The sequence below is a fragment of the Balaenoptera musculus genome, chromosome 6 (genome assembly GCF_009873245.2).
Source record: "Balaenoptera musculus isolate JJ_BM4_2016_0621 chromosome 6, mBalMus1.pri.v3, whole genome shotgun sequence".
Taxonomy (NCBI): Eukaryota; Metazoa; Chordata; class Mammalia; order Artiodactyla; family Balaenopteridae; genus Balaenoptera; species Balaenoptera musculus.
The window spans coordinates 85,268,077-85,293,008 of NC_045790.1; the positions used below are offsets into that span (position 1 = coordinate 85,268,077).

The 24,932-nt window shown below is 41.7% G+C and overlaps 1 protein-coding gene across 3 annotated transcripts in view; it reads left to right on the forward strand.

The window, feature by feature from the left end:
* The first annotated feature begins 916 nt into the window (after positions 1 to 916).
* PLPPR1 (phospholipid phosphatase related 1) overlaps positions 917 to 24,932 on the forward strand; it is a 278,398-nt gene continuing 254,382 nt past the window's right edge. For all 3 annotated transcript variants that reach the window (XM_036854367.1, XM_036854370.1, XM_036854366.1), the window contains exon 1: positions 917 to 1,242. The gene's annotated coding sequence lies outside the window, so the exon portion shown is untranslated. The remainder of the gene's footprint in view (positions 1,243 to 24,932) is intronic.

A 24,932-nucleotide genomic window follows, 5' to 3' on the forward strand; every position in this document is an offset into this window, starting at 1 on the left:
GCCTCAGGTTACTGCGCCATCGCCATAGCGGGCTCAGGTTCTCTTACTGGACTTTCTTCGCGTTGACAGTTCTTCCACTTTACCAAGTAGCCAGAATCCCCACTTGCGAACGATTGCTTTGGCGCTTTGGCATTCGAGGCAAGGGGGACAATGGCTCTATTGTTCTTTTGGCCTTCTTGAATAGAGCAAATGTCTCTTCCATCTAACCCTGTCACCAAAGGAGACTGAGTATGGAGCCCTCCAAGACTCACCTTCCTTCCACTTCCGCTTTGTTCTTGGAAGAGGGTTTCGTGCGCCCCTCCCCACCCTCGCCCCAGCAAACCTGTTTTGGGACCCGAGGAGACAGATGCCTCTTTCTGCTCTTCACAGAGTGGAAGTTGGGAGAGGGAAAAAAGAAGCGCGGATCAGGAAACTGGTTTTAGTTCAGATTCGACCTGCTGCCTGTGGTTCCTCCTGGACTACTAGGGACACGCACCTGGGTGCCCCGCAGCGCAGAGGCCACAGAGCGGTCCACGGGAACCCCGGCCAAGCACTAAAAATACACGGAGAGGAGAGCCAGGCGTTGCGAGGACTCGGAGCTGAAACTGTCTCCAAGGATGGGTCGGGATCCCGCCACCGGCTTCCGGCACCGCGGGCGCCAGGGAGTCCCCACGCAGGGCGCCCCTTTGCGGTTGGGTTTCCCAGCTGCCTTCCGGGAACCCCGCTGAGCCCCCTGCGGCTCCGGAGGGCAGAGCCTAGCTCGCCTCCACCCCAAGCTCTCCTCGCTCTGCCTGCGCTCGGGAGTGAGCGCTCAGGGTCCCCCTCTGAGCATGCGCAGCCCGGCGCCCTCCCCCGCCTCTCTCACGCCCCCCTCCGCCCCCCTCCCCCGCCAGCCTTTTGCTCCTTCCTTTCATTAAACAAACGGGAGATCCTGAAACCTGGACCTTATGCTAGCTGCAGCTCAAGGAGGAGGCGGAGGAGGAGGCAGAGCGCGGGATGGGCGCTGAGGGGGATCCGTGATCCCGCGCTTCCCCGCCCCACGCGCGCGCGCGCACACACACACTCTCACACACACACGCACACACACACTCGCACAAACACACGCGTACACGCCCGCGCCGCGCGCTCGCCGGTTGGATCTCCCACGCAGGCGGAATGCAGCAGAGCCCGGGGAGCGGGTCTCCGACCGCTGCTTGAATGCACCTCGCTGCCGGGAGCCGGACGGCCCAGTAGGGCGCACGGGAGGAGGCTCCGCCGAGAGAGGTGAGTGAGGCGCCCGCAACCGCGGGCAGCTCCGGGACGCCCGGGCGGCCGGGTCAGGTTCCCCGCTGGAAGCTGCGGCGCAGGTGGCCCAAACCCAGCTTGCGGGCATCAAGGTGCAGATGAAGGCGGCGCCGGGGCGGTGCAGGGGAAGAGGGCGATCCCAGAAAGGGTCGTCTCCTGCGAGGTGTCAGAGTGACCCAGCGGAAAGCTACACCCTCCCTGCTCGTAAACTTTCCTCCCCTGTCATTTGGGAAACGTGGAGACAAAGGGGGCGTGGAAGCTCCCTCCGTCCCGTTCCACCCTCCTGGCTGCATTACAGGCTGCGCCGGGAGCCGGCGTGCGGGCGGGGGCGCCCTGCAGGTGGCTGGGGCCAAGTCCTCCCGTCCGGGCGGGGGTAGGGATTTCTCAGCCGTGGCTGTAAGCGTGGCCTTTGATTTTCCCTCAGGCGTGGGCACCTGTCATCCTTTCCTCCTCCCCCACCCCGCAGCCTAGGCGCCTCGTAGTTTGGGGGGGGCGGGTGTCGCCTGGAGAATTGGAGGGGCAGCCTCTGGCTTTCTCATTCAGCACCAGTGCCACGGGAGCCGGGGGGAGGCTCGGGCCAGTGCGGGGATGAGTGATGAGTTACTAAAAGGCTTTGCCATAATCACCTTCTGGAAACGCTGGGCGCCGGGATCTCTCCTCCCTCGGGAAGGTGTTCTCTTCACGCACACCGAGGCGGCAGCCCTGGGAGCTGGGCTGGGCTGCTGTGGCGTGGCTGGGGCTTTATTTTTGCCCCGGGGTTTTATGACACAAACATGTGGAATATGTGGAGGATTCTGGGTTATTTTTCTTTGTGGGAATACCGTATTCCCTTTTAACCTCTTTCGTGGGAGAGATTCTCTGCAGCCTGGTATCCAGCTGGTGGACAAGCACCGTTCTGAATCTCTCTTCGGTCCCAGGGAAGAGGTCCCGAGAAAAGGATTCCCTAAAATGCCAGTTGCATTAGGGTGGGGTCTCAGAGTGCGGAGTGCCTGCTGGCACCTGGGAATCGCCTCAAATCTAATGGTCCTTTGAAACAGCGGAGCCTGGTCAGCCTGTGAGGGATCCAGGACTGGGACAAAGGGGATTGGAAGAGGGACAGATGATGGCTATTTAGGAGAGGAGCAACTAGAGGCTAATTGAGGCGAGAAGAGGTCGAGTGGGAAGCAAGGTACCCTTGCAACCTTCACTGAATTCCTCTACCCCTCCTCTTAATTCTCCTGTGGTTGGTGGCTTTTATTCATCGGGTGGGACTCTAATTTGGAGATTTCTGGAATGTCACATCTGGAGAATAGAAGACTTGACTATTCCTGAGCTAACCTTTAGCACAATCACAAATTAGTTCTGTAAGTCTAGGAAATACCATGTTCAATTCTCTGCTTTGGCGTTTTGTTCACACCTGGAAGGTGGGGTAGGCAGACAGGTATATTTGGGGGGTGGGTGGGTTCTGTACCTTAGGAGGCTTGAATTTGTAAGAGAAGTGTATGTGGGGAACCTGGAAGCCGAGTTGATGCTGACAGAAGGAAACACTAGAAGCTCAGATCCAGTACTTGTGACTATGGGTTGCCAGAGAGTATTCTCTTCACTTTAAGCTGACTTGCAGAGGCCATCTCACTGCTGCTCTGGGGACCTTTTTTAATTTTAATTTTAAACATTTTGTAACTTCTTTTAAGTGGGAGAAAGCATGATATACATGAGGTTAATTAAGAAAGTTCACTTATGAGAGAGACCTTGACTCATAAGTCAACGTTGCCAAAGGTGAAGAAGTTATTGAGAAAGGAAAAAAAAAAAAAAAAAAGAGGGGAATTGGAAAGGGATGCATATTATTAAAACAGCTTCACTTTTATAATTTTTAAAAAGCATTCAGTAAGATGGAAATCTGAAGTTATTATTTTTTTCTTTTTTCAAACAACTGGTGAAGTAAAGACCTTTCCAGAAATATTTTCAAGTTGAAATTGGCCTAGTGGGGGTTTAAATATAATTGTCAGCATATGTCCCTTTTTATTGCATGGTGAATATTCACATCATTTTCAGTGCAAATCTTGGCAAGAAAAGATTAAGATTTTTTTTTTTGCTTTTTACTAGAGCTCTATTTTCTTTCTTTATGATGTATTTCCTCTTCCTACATCTGCAAGTTCAATTCATTTTGATTATATTTAGAGTCTATTTTCAAGTTTTTATTGACCACCTATCCCATATTTAGCATTGAAGTTCATATAATAATGTATAACATCGTTCTGGCCCCTAAAGTGTTTATAATCTAGTTGTCAATACAGAATTAACACATATGAAATAACTAGAGAGTAAGATAGGTTTGTACTGTCCTGTGAACTCTTAACATGCATGCCATATACTCCATCTTCCCTCCTGGCCTTTTCTCAACATTCAGAAAACACACATCAGAACTTATTATGTGCTGGAGCCTGGAGAAAGAAAAACACGAGGAAGTAAAAAATAGTCCGAGCTTTCAAGGATGGGGAAACAGGTATTTAGCTAACTATGATACAATCTGATTAACTGTTATAGTGGTAGGGTAAATCAAGTGCAAATAGTAGACATGTACGTGATTTTTTTTTCTTCCCCTATGGGATTTGACCAGACGGTCTTTGAGATATTTTTGAAAAATGAATAGTTTTTACCAGGCAGGGAAGGATAGAGAGGACATTCCAGCAGAGGAAACATGTGAGTGTGCCTGATGAGTTAGGGTAACTATGAGCCATCCCATGTGGCTAGAGCACAGGGTACTAGAGTGTGGATACAGAAATGAACAGCAGCTAGGTGACACTAATTAACAACTAATGCTGTGGAGTAAGTGTTTGGATAGGGATATGCCCAAGATGCTATGGAAACACAAGGAGAGGGCATCCACCTAAAGGAGATTAAGAATATCAAGAAGGTTTCTTAGGGTGGTTGAGGTGACCTAAGTCTTGAAAGACAAGAAGAGAAGGGCTTTCCAGGCAGAAAAAAAGCTATATGAGAACTGGAAGTTGTTCTGTGTGGATGAAGTGAGAGATGTGGGTTCTTAGCTCTGTGGAGTAGCAAACCATCAGGCCAGAGAAATAAGCAGTGATCAACTGTGAATGGAAATATCCCAAGCAAAGGAGCTTCAGTTTTATCTGAAAGGCTGGGAAAGAGTTTGCAGGTTGGGAGAGTTTGAGACATAATCAGATTTGCATCAGAGAAAGATAGCTGTGACCACAGTGTGGAGGATGGATTGGAGGCGGTGAGACTGGAGGCAAGGAGCTTATTGTGGAAATACAGGCGTGAAATGATGAGGATGGTGGCATTGGGGGTGGAGAGGAGGAGATATGTCCGAGAGACAAGTGAGAAAGTCAACCTCGCTAATCTAAGAGGCCTCCTCTGTGTGTTCCCATACTACCCTCTACTTTTCTAGAATTCACTTGCGTAGCTCTCTTTCCTGTGTTTGGAAGGAAAGACATTCACAGGTGCATCTCCAGCATTCATTACAGGCTTGGTACAGAGTAGGGACTCAATAAATATTTGTGGAATGAATGATTAAATTAATGAATGAGGAAATCCGGTCATGAAGAAATGATTCCTGCATTAGAACAGTAGAAGCTAAATCATGGCTTCCATTTCTCCAAGGTGATCAGCATTTGGGAGATCAGTGACAAAATGACCCAGGAAGACTGCCTTTATGAAAAACTGTCCTATGAAGTGCAAATAAGAAAGCAACATTGTGACATCACATTTTTTATATCTAAAAATTATATTATTGGCTCATCTTGGGAGCATTTAGCACAGTTCCTGATTCACAGTAGGCTGGCAGTAAATGTGAATTCTCTTTTTCTCCCCCCTTACTTGTCAGAATTTCCTGATTTCATGTGCTTTGCTCAAACTTTTAAGATAATCTGGGGCCAGGGAGTTTGGAAGCCACAAAGTCTCATTTAAAGAGCTCGTAGCATCTTGGCATCCTGGGATAAGGGCCAGACCACCCGTGTTCCCATCTTCAAACACGCAGCCCTAGGAACTGGGTCCCTTACTGAGCCAAGCCTGAGTGTGTTGAGTTCCAATCTTTTTTTTTTTTTTTGTCAGTGCAAAAAATAAATTTTTTTTTGTTTCTTAATTTTTTTGGAAGTGGAAAATCTTAAATGTACAGCTTGTTGAGTTCCCATCTTAAAATCCCAATAAGAGATTTCAGAATGGATAAAACATGAGAATTTGTTTCAGGTTGACTACAGGGGTGAAAGAGCGATACCAAAGATAGCACTTTGGGTTTGAACTTTGGTAGCTGGATGAAAGGTGACAGAGGAATGAGGAGAGAGGTTAGCTCAGAAAAGTGAAAGGCTCAATGCTGTTTTGTGGGGAACTGATTTTGGGGTAACACTGGAACATCCTGGAAAGCACATAGTACAGATTCCAGCATGTAGTGATTTCACAGTAAATACCAACTACTGTTTTTATTAAGGGAGAGGATGGGGAACAGGAGACCATAGAGCCAAAGACTAAATCTCAGCATTTAGCAAAATATAGGGGTTAAGGAGAGAAACAGGTACCATAGAATACTCAGACAATATGGGAAAGAACTGGAGTGAAAGTAAAAGCCTAAGAGAATCATGAGAAGGAGTGGTCAGACTTCACAGAAGCAATCCTACCTATGTGCCAGGCCTTGTGTGAGTGCGTACATGTGGAATCTCATTTAATCCCCACACCACCTGCAGTTCTTTTCTCCATTTGACAGCCAAGGCAGCCCAGACAGAGAGATTCCAATAGCTTGTCCAAAATTACCAGATGAGGAAGTGGCAGAATCAGGTCACCAAGCCCATTTTAATAATCCTACAAACTCCTTCTCCTCATCCAAGGTATAAATTACCAGGATGATTTTAAGTGCAGAGAGGTTGAAAAGATTGAAAGTAGGGAACTGGAAAAAAAAAAAAAAAGGCAATGAAAAGGAGTTCCCTGGTGACCATAGAGAAAGCAGTTTTAGTACAGCACGTGCTCAGAAGCCGTATCTCAGGGAATTCAGTGGGGAATGGGAGGTACCAAGATCCAGGCGAGACGTACCTGTCAGTCATTTATGAAGTCGGGTGGGGGAAGGAGTTAGGAGACCACAGGGAGAAGGAACAGTGAGCCTCAAATGCAGTTTTTATCAATGGGGAGCAGATGGGTAGAGCTGGTGTCTGAGGAGAAAACGTGTGGGAAATGAGAGCCGGAGAGAAGAGATGGAGGAGAAAGGATGCCTCTCTCCAAGAGCGTGGAAAGATGGATTCATGCTCTTCTCCCCCAGAACTAAATGACGGAGGTGCTTACCAAAGCCCAGAGAGTTCAGATCTTTGAGAGTCCTGGAAACATAAGGAGCCTCTGACTGCCGCGCGCTAAGGTGTCACTGGGAAACGTAGATGATGAACCTTGTTTATGTAGCACAGTGGCCAAGAGTGCAGACTCTGGGGCTAGATAGGTTCTATTTGAATTTTGGCTCTGCTGCTTATCAACTATGCAACTTTGGGCCACAGTTTACTTCTCTGTGCTTCAAATTACTCTCGCTCTTAAGACGGAGATAACCATCTTAACACATCACATAGAATTGTGGGGATTATATGAGTTAACATTTGTAAATCTTGGCACAGAGTAAGTGCTCAATAAATGGTAGGTATTATGTGTGACAACAGTCAGGTTAAAAATAAAATTTTGACTTCATTTTCAGGACTCTAGAGATTGTGGACCTCAGTGTTTGTTTAAAAAATTATTTTGGTTGGTTAATAAATAGCTGGCTCTAATCCTATTTTCCTAAGTGCAGGAATTAAATCAACCGACACAAACATGGCAGGGGCAGACCAACTCCACCGTCATAAGCCTAGGTGTGTCTGCCTATAACATTTGCCTAGTTGCCTCCTCCTTGTGCCTGTCTGGGAAGATGAAAGTTTGTTTGCCTTAGGCTTGTCCTCTCATTCTTCAGCCTCAGTTCATCACACAACAGGTACTTAGCTGTTTAGCAAGTTGTTTTCAGGGAAGTGACTACATGTATTAATTACAGCACTGCTTTGGTACTGGGGGATGTAAACTCTAAATATCTCAGATGTGAGGTTTGCATCATTCTTTGGGAATTAAAAGGCTTTCTCCTTCTTAGAAAGGTTTGTACTGTGTTCTAAAATAGAATCCCCAGTGGATATGGAAGCCCCATCATCTAGCTAGTTGGCAACAGGGCAGTGACTAGAGCTTAGGTTTGAACATAACCCAGTGCTTTTTGCATTACACTCTGCCAAATACTTTTATTATTGCTCTGTAATCAAAGACTGATTTTTGTTTGCTTGTTTCATCCATCCTATTTATGTTTCAGCCAGATTAAATTTCTTACATTTCCCCAACTGAGATTTTTCTTTCTCACTTTTTGGTCTTTGGCCATGCTGTTCTCTCTTTCTGGAATTTCCTCCTTGCCTTCTCCTGCCTAACTCCTTTGGTCCTTTAGGTCAAAGTCACTTCCTAGGGAAGTTTGTCCTGACCTTTTAGCAGTAAGGTTGGCTTCCCTTTCTATGTATTTCTATTGTCCTCAACTTTGTATTTTCAGCACCTTTCATAGTGCTCGTCACATAGCAATTGATTGGATTGATTGTAATTCATTTTTGGATTGAATGACTGACAGTGAATGAATCTTGTCCTCTTGAGTCATTGCTGATGCCCCAGTCATGCAGCTTCACGTTATAGAAAATCATAGAATTTTCAGGTTCAGAGGTTCACTGGAAATTTTTTAATCAGACTTTTAAGTGAAACAAGATGAGGAGACTGAGAACCAGAGAGGTTCAGTGACTCGCCTGAGCTAAGTAGTGTGAGAACCGAGCCAAGAACCCCAGCTCCTGATTTCAGATGCAGCGTCTACCCAGGGCCTAGATCAGGGTGAGCTGAGGGAGGCAGAGTCATGTAATTGCAGGGTTGGTTTCTGTCTTTATTTAAAATTTTTAGGTTTTATTCACATGGATTTTTTGCATTAATTTAATTTTTTAAAATATTGCATTAAAATATTGTTTTTCTTGATTACTGAGTTTTTGGTCACCCCTTTAAATTTTGTGCCCAATGTAAGTACCTTTCTGGCCTCACCTTAGTCCTGGCTCCGTTATTTCCACTTCCTAGCCTTCATCACTGGTGTAAGAATGCAGTTACACTGTGGAAGGCAAGGGCCCTAACTGAAAATATCAAAGGAAACACCATTTAGCATGGTGGTATGAGTTGTTAATAAACGTTTCATGACCTGGCTGATCTGCTAATTAGTAAATGTTACATTCACAGCATAAAAGCAAGACCAAAAGGAAAAAATAAAAGTTGAAAGAAGCTCTATCATCTATCTATCTATCTATCTATCTCAGGACCAAGGGACAATGTAGAGATTGTCTTCATTTTTAAGTTTATGTATGTGGTTGTTTATATATGCCTATATTTTTTAGTTTTTTGAAGACACAAGATGGAAAAAGGAGAAAATTATTCTACTCATCAACTTGGCGGGTCTTGGCTTATGGCACTGCTGGCCTATTTTGAAGATTTGAAGTCAGAAGGTTAAAAAAATTGGCCATTTCTGCCCCAAAACTAGGAAAGGAAGGAAAAGAAACATTAATGGATAGGAGAAAAAGAGATAAAGAGAGGAAATTTTGAGGGAATATCTGCTAAGTACCATCCAAGGCATTGCTCTCAAGTCTAGAATGGGCTTTACGTATATTATTTCATTAATTTCTACAGCATGCTGGAATAGGTATTCATCTTTCTATTTGACCGCTGAGCAAACCAAGTCTCAGAAAGGTGAGTTAGTTTACCCAAGCTCTCAAAGCTGGAGCTGGATTCAAACCCAGGTCTGAGTTAAAGACTGTGCTCCTCCCACTTCATCCTTCTGCTTCTCCAAGGCTTGGGATGACAGATCACCTAATCACCTCCTGCCATCACTGAAGCCTTAGGTGCAGGGCTTCAGCGGCTTGTCTGGGTTTGCTGAATGGAAAATCAGCAGTTAGCTCCCATTCCTGCTATTATTTCCTCCTTGTATGGTACATTTATCTTTTCCCATTCATCAATAACAACAGAAAGCAGAGGTGTATATGCATAGGAAATAAATACCCCTCTTTGTGTGAATATCATAAATTTTTACATGACATGAAAACACATATTTTATATTACCTCCATTATGTTAGAGAAGGCTTTTTCTTTGGGTATTATGGCATCAAGTGTTCCAGAAATGCTCACAGACACAGACTGATGAAAAGGTGATCATAATTACTGGAGCAAATCTGTCATGATGAGGGGTAGTGTATTTGCACAGCTGACAGTCAGGGTTTCTGGGGTGCTTTTATTTTTTCTATAAATTTATTTATTTTATTTATTTATTTTTGGTTGCATTGGGTCTTCGTTGCTGCGCGTGGGCTTTCTCTAGTTGCAGCGAGCGGGGCTACTCCTTGTTGCGGTGCGTGGACTTCTCATTGCGGTGCTTCCCTTCAGTAGTTGCGGCTCGCAGGCCCAGTAGTCGTGGCTCATGGGCTCTAGAGCGCAGGCTCAGTAGTTGTGGCGCATGGGCATAGTTGCTCCGCGGCATGTGGGATCTTCCTGGACCAGGGCTCGAACCCATGTCCCCTGTGTTGGCAGGTGGATTCTTAACCACTGTGCCACCAGGGAAGCCCTAGGGTGCTTTTTTTATTGACGTTTCTGATGAGTAGCATGGAGCCCTGACCCCCACGCAGAACATTTGAAATTCAATGAAATCAGCAATCAAGTGGAATCAGATATAATTAACAAGAAATAAAATCTGGTTGAGAGTAATGCTGTTCAGCTCAGAGCTCTACAAGCTGAGCATGCTTTATCATTATTCCCATCTCCCAGTCTTTGCTAGCTGTCGCTTCCAGGCAAACCCACACACTCACATGCTCTAATAATCAGCCCACAGCCTTCTCTCCTGGGGGTCACAGGAACTGAAAAAAAATATAAGATCTTTTCATTCAAACTTGTATTAACTGGAAAAAAACATTATCTGTCTTTTTTTCCCCTCAGTGTAAATGTAAGGCAATATCTCTAGGTTTGAGAAAATCTTTTGGTTTTAGTGTTTTACATGGGCTGACTTGTAACATGTGACACAATTCCTAGCTGGGATAGTTTGGAGCAATTAGAGTATTTTAGGAATCAAAAAACCAAACCAATTATATATGTACTGCAGTGTTATACAAAATGCAGGTATAATGAAGTGCATGGTGTAGAAAGTAAAAATCAGTCATATTTCTGCCCCAGCCTCTTCCCCAGAAGACGACTGTCAGTTGTTTAATGTATGTCCCTCCATTCTTGGTCCATTAACATTTACATATGTTATTCTTTTTTCTTTAAAGGTGGGGTTATACTTTACATATTATTTTATCATTTACTTTTAATTACAATTTCAAATGAAAACAATTTCTTTAGATTAATAAGCATTTGGTAAATATTACTGTTGTATGAATAGGATGAATGCTGCTTTCCATCCTAAAATAGAGCTCAGCTGACATATCCTAGGGTCCTTTGGCCATCTGTCCTCATATATATTTTGTAGATACAGTCAATGAGGAATTGTCTGAGCTCCTTCTAGTAGCCACCCTATACCATGTGCTTTTCTGGAGCTCACCATCTATCTAGCAAGAGATAAAATAATGAGGGAACTTAATTTGAACTTAATAAATGGCATAAATTTAGAATAAATTCTCCTTGATTCACAGAATTGCTGGAAGGGCTAGTCTATTTCAATTGTTTTTATTTTTCTAGATGAGAAAATTGAGGTCCATCGAGGTTAAGTGACTTGTCCAAGGTCCCACAGCTGGTTATTGGAGAGGCTGGGAGGACAGGCTGGTTTCCAACCTATTAAGCCGGCGCTGATTCCATCACACCTGACTGCAAAACCACCCTCACATCCAGAAGAGGGAACCAGGGAACTCACTTCACACACACTAGCTTGACCAGTGACTCTCTAGCAAATTGAAACTCATGCTTTATGTAAATATGGTCACCCTCCAGCTGCTGCGGGTACTGCCTCCCCATCCTCATCCTCCCTGCCTGTCTAACCCCTGCCCAAGCTCCATCTTTGCCTCTTCCATGGCCTGATAGTCTCCCATTTCAGTAACACTTTGAAGTTAGGCAATAATCTGACCATGTTGAGATGGGATGGTGGCCACATTACCTAAAGAGAGTGTTCTTCTTTAGACACATTAGCAGAGATTTAATTTTCAGTTTTGCTTCTTGCCATCTTGAACTTTAAGGAATGAGTTCCAAACTAAGTGCATTTTACCTTCCAAGTTTAATCAAGGCATGAACTCTTCCTTATATTAACTGATGATTTTTCTCCATGATGGGGGCATGAATACTCTAATTATCCTTCACTGCTATGGTGTCAGGGTCACGTGGTGGGTTAACAGCTTGGACTATGGGGTCAGATGGACCTGGGTTCTAATTCCAGCTCTGCCATTCACTTAAATTGTGATGTCAGGCCAATCCCTTGGTCTCTCTTAAGTCTCAGATCTCTCATCTGTGAAATGGAGATAGTAAAAGTACTCCGGCCCCAAAAGAGATTTTGTAAGGAATAAATAAATTACTTGCTTTAACATGGAGTTTAGGACATAATAAGGACTAAGGAAATTGTAGCTACTATTATTCATTGTTTATGATACACAAGATGTATAACAGATATAGCCTTCAGAACCACTTAGATGTCAAGCTTTACTGGGTTGTCACATTTTCTTTCATAACACTCTAACCTCCTTCTTTTTAAAAAATAAGACTTAAACCAAACATCTGAAAATATGACTCATTATGCTGGTAACTCCCAAACTTTGTCAAGTCTTTGTCATAATATCACCTTCAGAGGTGAACCATGGAATTCTGGAGAATAGCAAGAGGTGGGAAAATGGAGGGGTTTGGTCAATACATTGAAGCCCTGCTTTAAATAATAAGTATTAGCCCTTTTTCTTTGCATTATTCTACTTTCATGGAAATGCTTGGGAATTGATGAAAATGTGTGCCTTTTTCACACATGAAGACAGCATTATTAATCACTCCTAGTTAAATATGTGCTTTAAGTCTCACTTTCCTCAGAAGTACTGGTAGATTATCTAGATGTAGACATATATGTATGCTTGCATAGACTCATAGAACCTGAAGTGTGGATGGCAAGAATCCAGTCACTCACTCAGTGTTGGAGTCTCCCCTTTCACACCATATATAACAAGAAGCTGTCCAGCCTCTCCTTTGCAGCACCAGGGCTCCATTCCTTCCTCTTGTTGGTGACCATAATAGATGTACCCAAGATAGAAGCTGATTGGATCTGAGCTGTGGTTGGCCAGGATCCTGAGAGCTGAGGCAGAGAAGGTAACCTTGGTGCGTATCAAGCACTCAGATATACTTTCATCGCAGGACCTTTGCACCAGCTGTTAGCTCAGTCTGGAATGCCTGCTTTGCAAAAATCTACATATCTCTCTTTCTCTCCACTTCATACACCTGCTCACATGTCATCACATAAGCCTTCCCTGGTCGCTTTGTCTAAAATACCCAGCCCATTCATCTTTAACTCTTTATTCTGCTTTAAATTTCTTCATTAGTATTGATTACCACCGTGATTTTTTTTAAACCACCTTGCTTTTTAATATATGTTTACTTGTTTATCTATTTGTGGTCTGTCTCCTACTAGAATGTAAGCATCACAAGATGAGGGATTCTGCATGTTTTGTCCATTTTTATATCCCCAAGACTTAGAAGAGTGCCTGTCACACTCTATAAATTTAATTCAAATTTATTGAATAAATGAATTAAAATGTAAAGAATAATTAACATCTTGAGGGTAGATCTAAGAAACCAGTAGAAATCAAGTCCAAACCAAGTCCAAAAGGCAGGAGAGTGAGAAAACATCTAAAAATGTGAGATAGTTCCAGAGACCCAGAGCTCGGCAGATCTGGGAATGTACGCTGGGAAATGAGGCCCAAGGTAGGGAGTGGTCGAAGAGGATTGCTCTGAACAAGGCAGAGGTGTCTCAGTTGCAATCACTGGCTCTCAGACACAGAGGGCTCTGGTGGGCGGGGCACATGCCATTGAGCTTACTTCTGCAGGAAAGAGATCATTTCATTGCAGACAACTTGAAACATTAAACAGATTGAGCCAGATTCTGCCTCCCTTTAGCTATATGGGGCCAGTTGGCCAGGCTAAGGAGTACAGCTCATGTGGAAGAAGACGAAATTAAATGATGCCCAAGAAATCTAGCTTCATTTTATATAGAGACTCGTTTGTATAGCACTACAACAAAATGAGCAAATTGGACGCAGACTGGTACTTATAAGGAAAATAAGATTGGAAAACTAAAAATATTTAGCATGTGCACCTTCTTACCTCTATATGTGACCCACTATTGAAGAAATGTACATTTGTATAGGAAATCTTGTTATCTTGGGATCTTTAAATGTGAAGTTACTTCTGATTACTAGGTTCGGTTCTGAGTACAATGCTGACAAGTGTTCTGTGTGGTTTGTTGCATTTGTGTGATCTGGGGCACAGCAGCCAGAGGCAGCTCTGTGGGGGACAGGATTGCCCTGAAGTTGTCCTGGATTTTCTCCTGGAGAAGCTGTAAAAGGTGTGGCAGTATTGCTTGAACACGCAAGGCCAGGTCTTGACCTCTGTGGATTTCCTTGGAGAACAATTATTGGATTTTTTATAGTTCTTTTGCTTTGAGCAGAAGTTTTCACTCACTTAAATATCAACTATTTAGAAGAAACTTACCAAAACGAATTGAAAGGAAATGTAAAATTCTTGGAAAGTTTAACTATGTAAAAGAGAATATGCCAGTTAAAGGCTGTCATTCTGTGTGAGTCTTCAGGACAACCAGCCTTGAGGCAAGTGATAAAAACCTAAACTCTATACCTTTATACATGGAGAAAATAGATTTTATAGGAAAAGAACTGAAAGAAGAGAAATCTAAACATTCAGAACTGAGTGAACTGATTGTCTGGTGTTATAAGAAGGGTAAAGTCGCTAGAGAATAAATCAGAATTTATCATATCACTAGTACCTTTTCTAACAGGGCATCTGGCAGAGAAAATTCCTCGTAGTCTTTCACCAAGAGGGGATCTTTCCCCTCTCTTCCTCTCAGATCTCACTTTTGCTATAAATCTTTGTTCCTCTACCTTTTCCTTGAATTCAAGATTCTCTGTTGTTAGTGGATCCAAGGGGAAGATTCATGAGACTAGGGCTTATTTTTCCTCTTGTTCTCACGGAAAGCATATAGGGCCACCCCAGGGATACTTTCTGTCAAGGTATTTTTCTGGACTGTCACATCCTTCAATAGCAAAGAAAATATCTACCCACCAAGTTTTCCTCATTTTTCTCTCCCTGGTGTTAGATCCACTCCACCTCCATCCTAAAAATAATGATAAGTTACCTTTAAGGTAGATTCAGCTTTCAAGTAAACTTGCTCCTGAACATCCAGAAGGAAGAAATGAGGACTTTTCTTTTTCTTCAAAAGAATTATTTCTCAATTTGAGTTTAGGAAATGGCTGTAACTTCAGTGATTATACTTTTGACCAAAAAGAAGTTTTATCAAATTACAATTCCTTGGGTAATATTTTATAAATCAAGGTGATTTAAATATTGTTAAAACATAGGTTAAAAAGAATAATTGTTCCATTATTATAGGAGATGAAACATAAACTTCCCCTTAACAATTATTCCATATGGACTTCATCCTGGTAGTTTCTCCTCTGACAGCTTCCCAGGCTTCAACCCCTTTTCTCCAGAGCTACCTTTCCACTGCAGTTGTCTTTGTCTGCCATCTTTCCCATTTTAGACAGTCCTTGCTGTGGTCTTTACTACATGACTCCACCTCCTCCCCCCAGACAACTTTGCAGCCCATTCCCACCCCCAGCTCCTGAGAGAGAACATAAAGATCATTTGGAAATGGTGGAATGTAGTGGAAAGTATGAGATTTCAATCAAAGGGGCTGAGTTTTAGCCTTGACTACATCACTTACTCACAGTGTGACCTGAGAGTTTTCTTAATCTCTCTAGATTTAATTGTTTGTTTGTAAAATGAGGACAAGGGTAACTCATAAAGAATTGTTTTGAGATAATTTGTGAGAGGGTAAACTCTAAAACTCTGCAAAAGTGTTTTATTAGAATATTATTTCTAATTCAGCGCCATCAGCCATCATTTTATAGAAAATGAAGGGAGATGAAGTAATTCTTCCAAGGATGCAGGGCTCAATTTTTTACTATTCATTTGGCAATTGAAGAACAAAGCATGTAGTATCAATCAGATGGAAATACACGTGCTGGCTGAGGATGTAAATCACCCAAGATCAGATGTGTTTCTCTTTGGGATGACTCAGAAGTGTTCTATTGTAAACAGAGTACACGTTTGGCATTCATACAGGGAATCACTTTACCTCGTTTGCCCCAAATTGCTTACCTAAAGCTATTAAGCTTTATGCTTTCTGTGTTCCCATTTTAATATGTAGTGTGTCTGAGATTATCCAGAGGAGTTGAGAAGGTTCTCATTCTTGATTTTTAAAAAGTAGGTGGGTAGAGGGAGGGGCTGCTTGCAGAAAAGGAAAATGGAGAGGACAACTGAATAAGGGGTCTGAGCTGATCCAGAAGGAATCGGCTGTTTCACATGAACCTAAAATAGAAGAAGAAGCTTTGCCAGATGGGGCTGTGTGGTTTGAAAGCATCAAATTCAAAAACAAAGTAAGGGTGTCATGCCCTTTATACCTCTGTACAGTTAGAGAAACCAAAACCATTTTGATGAAAATCACCAGGAAAATTCAACTGGATGAATAGGCGAGACCTGGACAGGCTGATTGAGGACTTAATGACTGTTAGGCAACAGCTGAAACTAGACACATTCCTTTTCTTTAATAATTAGACATGTTTCAGTATACAGGAAATATTTGTTGAATGGGTGAATAAATGGAAGAGTAAGTGAATGAGTAAGTGAACCAAAAGAGTCATGAGTGGATGGGATTGCCCTGAGCTGAGAGCTGGAAGCTGTTGTCTAATGGAGCAACTTAGCTGGACATTGGAAGCGAGAGGATGAGCCAAAAATGTGCTGGGTTAGAGATTCCAAATGATTGCTCTTAAGAAGCATATTTTAGCAAGACAGGGTCAGATAAAAGGCTTGCCCCAAAGGATTATGCCACTTGATGCTTAAAGAATGTGATATCCTTGTACTGCCCCAGAGACGTAGTCTAGAATAGTGAGCTGAGCATGGGCTCTGGGGTCCAGCAGATGATTTTCAGTTCTGCTTTACTAGCTTTGACATGGGCAAAATATTTAATCTCTCTCACCTTCAATTTTCTTACCTGAAAATGGGCTAATAACACCTACTTCATATGATTATTGTAAGAAGTATCTGAGCTGTCTGTAAATCTCCTGGCATATTGTTTATTCTCAATAATGTCAGTTGCCTTCTTTTTTCCTTACTCTCGGACAAAATATCAGCAATGCCCATCAGAGGCAGACATGTTGAAAGTGAACAAAGAATCATAGCTCTTCCAACATTGGTTACTCCTACAAAACCCAATGTATACATTCTTAAGCGTGTTGGTGTTTATAAGTGCACTACATCGAGGGCCTGCTAAACACAGACTTCACCTTATCAGTTGCTCCATATGGACTTCACCCAGGATAGTTTCTCCTTTGCCATTTTCCCGGTCTTCTGCCCTTTGTCTCTGAGCTACCTTTCCCTTGCATTTCCTTCTGTCTACTCTCTTGTCCATGTTATATAGCCCCTGCAGCTGATCCCTAACGCATGACTCCCAGCTCTCCCCCAGACAACTTTGAAGTCCATACCCCTACCCAGGGCAGCAGAAGAATGACAAGTTCCATTTTTTTCTCTTCCATCATCTGCCCCCATTCATCAACTCTCTTATTCTTACCAAAGCCAATAACCTCCCCCCTTGTCTTCCCTAATTTTTTCAACCCTTAGTTCCCTTAGTTTATCCTTGCTTTTACTGTTCTTAACAAATTCTTGTAATTATTTTATTTTAATGTATTTATCTTATGTATGTATCCCTTTTCGTATATGATTTTCAAAGTGGAGCTTATTGAAAACTTGTGTAATCACCCTGGTCTCTCTAGATATCTCCTCTTTCCTTCCCAAGCAGAATCATTTATAGTTTTTCTAGTCATATCTTTACTCTTGAGACTTTCCTTCTCTCATATATATACACCTAGTCCTTTTAACCATTTCTAGAGTTTTAGGTTAAGGGATTTTGCTCCTTTCTTCTCTGGAGTCCTTAAAATAGTCCTCCTTGGCTACAGTGAACTCTCATGTTCCTATTTTGAGGATATTTCTCTCATCCCACATCACTGTTGATCAGAATAAATTACAAAATAGGAGTCCACTTAATGAGTTCATCCATTCTTTGAGAAATGAAATCACAAAGAGAAGGTTAAGTATATATCTGAGCACTAAGCCAATCAAGTTGTCTTTTGGGCAGTGTGTGGATATTTGTCTTCCATCCTGCTCTGCCTAGCCATAGAGGCCATTCTTTGGTTTGTATGAGGAACACACCTTTCCTGTCCTTCATCAGCCCGAGCAGTCTCCACTTACTCTTACAATGGTATCGCTTCAGTTTCTCTCTCTTTTCATTTCTCAACCCCATTGTAGATTGTAGCCAATACAAATCCGCTCTCAAGTCTGAACCACGGGATCTCCTCACCATTCAATGCTCAGTACTTGTACTTTTAAAAATATATATATATGTTTATAATGGTCATGCTGTAGGTTAATTCTGTCTCCAAATACATCTATGCTGGAGTTTGTCTTGAATGTTGTCCTACCTTGGAGCAGCCCTGCCACTTCTTTTTCTTCTCACTGCTTTTGATTACTCTCATGTGTTTCTTTTTCTGAGACTACTGATTTTCACTAAGATGTTACTAAGATCTTTAGGAACTGAATCTTTATTGTTGAGGGAGGACCTTTAGCTTAGGTGAGTCTTGTGATTCTCCTCAAATTGTACCGTCTTGGTAGGTAGGCACCTAGGCTGTTCCACAGAGGAGACTCAGTTAATATTTGTTGATTAACTGAGTGAACTACCTGCCCCTTCATCTTATTTGCCATGCTCGGGAAGCCATTTGGCCCAGTTTCACTCATTCTTTTTCTGTTTCTTGAGAACTGTGTCGGGAGAAATGTGCCAGAGAAACAGGTCCATAAATAGATCATTACTCACAGGGAGAAATGCCAGATAACCTTGTTCTGTGTCCAAGAAGACATTGGGGATTCTGAAAAGCAAACTGAAAAATGACAACTGAGCTTATCATTTCATTGGAAAGACAAAAGATATAGACATGAGATAGCATGGTCCTTGATCTAGTGAGTGTTTGAGGTAAGATACACCTGGTATACCTCGAGCTAATTGAAAACTATAGGGATCCTAGAGCCTTTGAGGTACACACTTCTTACTGAGTCTAGTATATTCCTATAAGGTATCAGAGAACACAATGCTTTGGGATACAAGGCTGTCCTGGAGAAATGGGACTCATGATGAGATAGTGAATGAACCAGATATCCCTTTTCAGGAAAAGGTTTATTCTTCTTAAGGTAAAGAATGAAGATTGATGTGGTGCTGTCTCATTTCAGGGAGATTCTTAGAAGCATTGATTTTATAATAGGAAACATGCATATCTCCTAATGCATTGGCACTGAACGCTCATACATCAATAGCCACAAATCCTCAGAGGCCAGGAAAGATTTTGATTCAGAGCCACTGTCTAAAGAGTCACTGTTCATTAATACATGGATAATAAAGCCTTGAAGGATAGGAAAATACTAGGAGTACAAACGGCATACAGTGGGTTGATAAACATACAATTAAAGAGCATTACAAAATGATAAGAAATAGACAATAGTAAAATGAGCAAAGGGTGCAAAGAAGAAACTCATAAAACATAAAATGCAAATGGCCAATAACTATACCAAGGGAAGTTCAATTTCATTAGTAGATGGAGAAAAGCAGGTAAAAACCAAGATACCATTTTGAAACCATCAGACTGGTAAAAGTTTTAAATATTGTTTTTATTCAGTGGTGGCAAGTGTGTGTGTGTATGTGTGAAAACACTTTGTACACTGCCGATGGTTGTGTGAATGATTACAACAGTTTTAGGACTTAATTGGTAAATATTCTCAAAACTGAAAAGGCACACTCCTTGTCACTCAGTAATCTGACTTTGGAGAAGATATCCTAAGGAAATGAGGGCATGCATTTTTAAGGATATATATTTCCAAAAATACAGCATTTAGTAGCTAAAATATGGAAACACATCTGAATACTTATCAATAGGGCATTGAATAAATTATGGAACACTAAATAAATTGGAATATGCCACTTTGCCATTTTGAAAAATGTGGGTTTATGTTTATTCACCTGGAGTGATATCCTTTATCCTTTTGCAAGTGGAAAAAGAAAATTAATAATATTAGCTAAAACATATATATTGTTTACCATGTGCCAAGTACTATTCTGAGTTGCATGTGTTATTTCGTTCAAATATCACAGTATCAATTCACAGTTGAGAAAATAAAACAGAGAGAGGCTAAATGACTTCCAAGGCACATAAATACTCAGTGTTAGAACTAAGATTTAAACTTTTGTGAGTTGGCTCCAAAGTTGGCAGTCTTAATGACCATGGGGTACTTTTTCTCAAGTGATGGGTATTATAAAATCCAATCTTTGTATTAAAAAAGAAACAAAAATAACCATGTGTATATGTATATATGTACATATCGATGTATATACATTTAAAAGTGATGCTTCTAATAAGAGGCTTGATTATTTTAAGAAACAAGATAGTGAGATCCATTTGCCTTTGAGTTTATCACACCCAAACAAACAAAATAAGACCTTCCTTAAAGATTCCAGGAAATTCCAGAAGTTCTGTGATTTCCAAATTGATTTGAATCCTTCTCAATATCTTTTTTGGCAAAAGACTTATGTACTGAGAGAATTTATGTCTACTCTGAGAGGTGGAGGGAAGTCACAGATCAGGTTGTATTTTAAACATATAGTCATGAATTTTTAAAGACAGAAAAGCAATGAAAGCTAAGTGTATTTGAGCTCTCCAAGTAAGGCTTGGGTCTAATTTTTGATATCCTGATATGTATGAGGGAGATATCCCAAATGAGTAAGTGCTGTGTTTTCTGGAAGGTCCTGGAAGAAACAAGTGTGAAGGGATAGCGTCAGAGATGGAGGATATTGTAAGAATACTTTGAAGTATTGTGGAGTAGGATAGAAGAAGGATCCCAGAAGATGAAGAGAGATCACTAGGTGGATCTTGTCTCTCTATTGGTAGTGCTAAATTGATAAAAACATAACATTTATGAGTCAAAATTGGTCCAAGTTGATGCTTATTAATGATGGTATTGATTGATTCTAGACAAACTAGAACTATTGCACTTCTTTTTTTTTTTTTTTTTTTATTTATTTTTGGCTGTGTCGGGTCTTCGATGTGTCACGCGGGGCACTTGGGATCTTTCATGGCAGCTCTCGAGTTGTGGCGCGTGGGCTTAGTTGCCCCAAGTAATGTGGGATCCTAGTTCCCTGACCAGGGATCAAACCCGCATTCCCCCACCGGAAGGCAGATTCTTAACCACTGGACCACCAGGGAAGTCCCTATTGCACTTCTAAAGCATGAAATTCTGAAACAGCCATGTGACCACAACCTCAGCCTTTCATTTCACTGTCTCTGCGCTTGTCCATCCATCCGTCACCTTTTTCCTGGACTCCTTAGCCTTCTCTTTATCAATAGAAGGTTTCACTCAAACTGTACTGTCATTCCAGATTCACTTTGTCTCCTCCCATGGCTTCCTTCACATGGTCCTTTCCTAGTTTTTCCTTTTTTCTCCATGGCTTCTTATTTTCAGTCTGCTTTTCCAGCTTTCTTATTCTGTCTTCCTGATGTTGATGAACTTCTATTCTCTGGTTTACACAATGCTCTTAGCATTGTTTCTGTTTTTGCTGTTGTCCTAATTAGAGCTGTCATTATTTTTGCCTATACTTTTTCACTCATATCTTAATTGGCCTCTTATCTCCACTCCCTCCAAATCATTGTAACTACTATTCATGTCTGATCTATTTATATAAAATTCATCTCTAGTCATATCACCCCATTCCTCAACAATTTTCAGTAGCTCACCATGAAATTCAGCTTCTTCATTCGGGAACTCAGTATCCTTCAATGTTAGGCCCCAGACTGTCTTCCTTATCTTGTCTCCTACCTGCTCAAGCTGCATAAGACTTCCTGCCTTTCCACAAGCATGGCCTGCATATTCCTCCTCCATGTCTTAAACCTTCTTATCCCCTGTGCACCTCTCAAAATGTTAGCTATCCTTCAGAACCTTCTAAAATCTTCCCCCACCTTCTCAGATGCTCCCAGTCAGAAATAATCATTCTCCACTTAATGTTCATGTTTTAGTCTGTTCTTCTATTAGTGCTCATTTCATTTTTGTTCTTGCTTTATAGCTATTATGTACATGTGTTAGTCTCTTCCATTCACTATGTACCTCCTTGAAGAGAGGTAGATGTTTATTTTTTAATTTAGAGATACAGAAAGAGTAAAAGTAATTCCAACACCCAGACGGTGATAACCATGATTAACATTTTGGTGTATATCCTTGCAGGCTTTCTTTATGCCTACATACAGTGCTCCTTATTCTAAAAAGTAAAACAATATCACAGTATACATATTCTTTTATAACCTGTTTTACTATCTAATGAGAAGTCAGAATTGAATGGCTTGGCTCCAAATGGTAGTTAAGGAGTTGTACCAAGAAGAGACTGCCTGAGTTAAATCCCTGCTTCACTACTTACTAGCTGGGTGAACGTAGGCATAATAGTTAACCTTTCTTTACTTCAATTCCCTAATCTGTAAAATATAGATATTAATAACACCTACTTCTTATGCCTATGGGAAGGATTAAATGACATAATCCACGTAAAATATTTACCCTAGTATGTATGACATAATAAGCATAGAATAAATGTTGCTTGCTGTTATTATAAAAACTACATCTTGAATATATCCATATGACAATAAGTAAGTATAGTCTAGAATTCCTGCTGAGCACCTTGCAGTACACAGGACAGCCCTGCACAACAAAGAATGACCTGAGCCCAGATGTCAGTAGTGGCAAGGTGGAGAATTCACAACCCAGGGTGTCCAGAGCCTCAGTTGGCATAGCTGAGATGGCTGAGGTGACTAGGTGGCTGAGGCTTCTCTCTACGTTGTCCTTCTTCCTGTAGGAAACTAGCCTGAGCTTGTTCACGTGGTGGTGGAAGGTTTCCCAGCAGTGAGAGGGCAAACCCCAGTGTAGTACTGAAAATACTTTTCAATCTCTGTGTCATGTTTTCTAAAGTCCCATTGGCCAAAACAAGTTCTATGGCCAATTTCAGATTCAAGGGGTAGAGAAATAGACTGCTTTTTGATGGGAGGAGTTGCAAACCATTCTTGCTTTAAAAAAATCTACTACATGGGTGGACACACTTTTAACTGAGATTCATTCTGCTCAGCGGCCCTCCAGGAAGCCTGTACCAATTCACTCACCCAACAGTTGTCTATATTTCATTATCTCACAAACACTTCTAAGTTGGTGTTAAAGAGTCTTTGATTGTTCAGGTGAAAGTAAAAGGGCAGGGTAGAAACAGAACAAAATAAAAACTTTCTATTAATTCATTTTTGATGTTTCTGCTCAGAAGAGCCCAGATTCATGTGTTAAACAGCCTGGTGGCATCTCAGCTTGGATGTCACATGGTATCTAAACTGGAAGGTGTAAAATGGTTTATTTTCTCCCACAAACCTGCTTTTCCTACACTTCCCATTTCAGTTAATGGTGCCACCATTATCCAGTCACTTGACCCAGGTCTCCTTTTGGAACCTCCCTCTCCCTCAATTCCCTGACTTTTTCAATCAGTCACCTAGCCCTCCATTAATTTACCCCCTAAATGTCTCTCATATTGATTCCATGTTTCCCATTCCCATCACCATAGGGTGATTGGTTAATTTATACTCTTGTTATTCCTTGCTTGGATTGTTACAATATCCTCTGTGTCCACTATCACTTCCCCTACCACACCTTACCCACTCTAATGCCTCCAGAGTTATCTTTCCAAAGTAAAAATCAGACCAAGTCAATTCCATGACAAAAATCCCTTGAATTTTTGTGTACTTTGTGGACTCTCCATGTCCTTCAGGAATTAAGTTCAAATGCCTTAGCAGAGCATTCACATGCCTGCTCTAGGAGAAATGATAACACTTCACCTGTCTTACAAGCTTGTTTAGATAAATAAAGGAGATGCTGTGTGTATACTGAATAAATGAATGAGTGTATGAATCAATAAATGAATCAATGAATACAAAAGAAGTCCTTTTGTCTGGCTGGAGTAAATGATTTGGAAGCTGTAGCGAAAAGATGCAGCTTGAAGGGTCATCAGGGACTTGATTATAAATGGCCTTGTGTATCAGGCTGAGAAGACAGGATTTAATTCTAGAAGGAACCAGGAACATATGACAGCAGCGCTACTTCAGATAATCTCTAGAAAGGGAAGTATCTAACCCTATTTACATTATATTTCAATGTCCAAAAATGATTAGTTTGAATGTTCTTGTCCATGTTGAATCACAATTTCCTGATGAAACTTAATCCTCCCAGTAGCCTGAATTCTATTACCTGACTTTCACTAAGTCTTCAAATTCACAAGGTAATTTCTGGAGCCCCTTTCATGCATTCATTTCTTTGGACATAACCTTTGACCTCTATTAGAAAATGGTCCCAACAACACTTCTGAAGCATGTTGGTGACACAGTCAATTGGAACAGAATCCAAAATGGTTTCAGTTTACTGGAGTCGAGGTGTAATATTCCTATTAGGCCTTCCCACCTGTCTTCAGCTGTGCTCTGCACAAACCCAGTAGCCCTCTTTTAGGCAGGATTTGTTCTTCACAAAGACTTATTGCTTATTATCCAGTGCCCTGTGATCTCTGAGGTTATTGAAAATTGATTTCTTCCCGTGCCTTTCCCTGGTGCCAGCCACTGAAATCCTTGACCATCGACGGATGGAGAGAATTAGAAACAAGCAAATAAATAAATAACAAGAGCCTTCTTTGTTTCAAGTCTCTGACTTCTGCTATGCTGCAAACCTCTTCGTGTACATTTGCTGTGTCAGCTCAAAGTGAAGCAGACAAAATGGGCATTGAGGAAGGCCATTAGGAGGTGAAGCAGCACGAGCCTGATAAGGAGAGCCCCTGGGCCTGCTGTGAGTATAAAGGCGGGATGGTCTGCGGCAGGAGTGGAGCAGAGGCACTTGTTTCTCTGCTCCTCGGTAACCGCGTGGCCACTTCATAAACAAAAGGCTCCATGTGGACTGCTTAACCTGAGCTCATCAGTTCAGTCCAGGACTGGGAATTCCTTTCAGTTGGAACCAACAACTGGATAAAGGGGTTATTATTGGAATGGGGTTTTTCACACTCTGAATAAGATCAATTTCAGTTTTTCCTTGAAGGATCTGCATTCTCTACAGGATCATCTTAACATTAGTTTGCTTTTGAGTTTTTATGCTAACAATGAAAAGATCTAAATTTATTAGTTCTTCCTCTCTTATGCTAATCCAGGAAGCATCCTTTTGATACCCAGCTAATAAAGACAATCTCTGAAACCAAATAATAGGCTGAAATCTGTTATAAGTTCTTATTT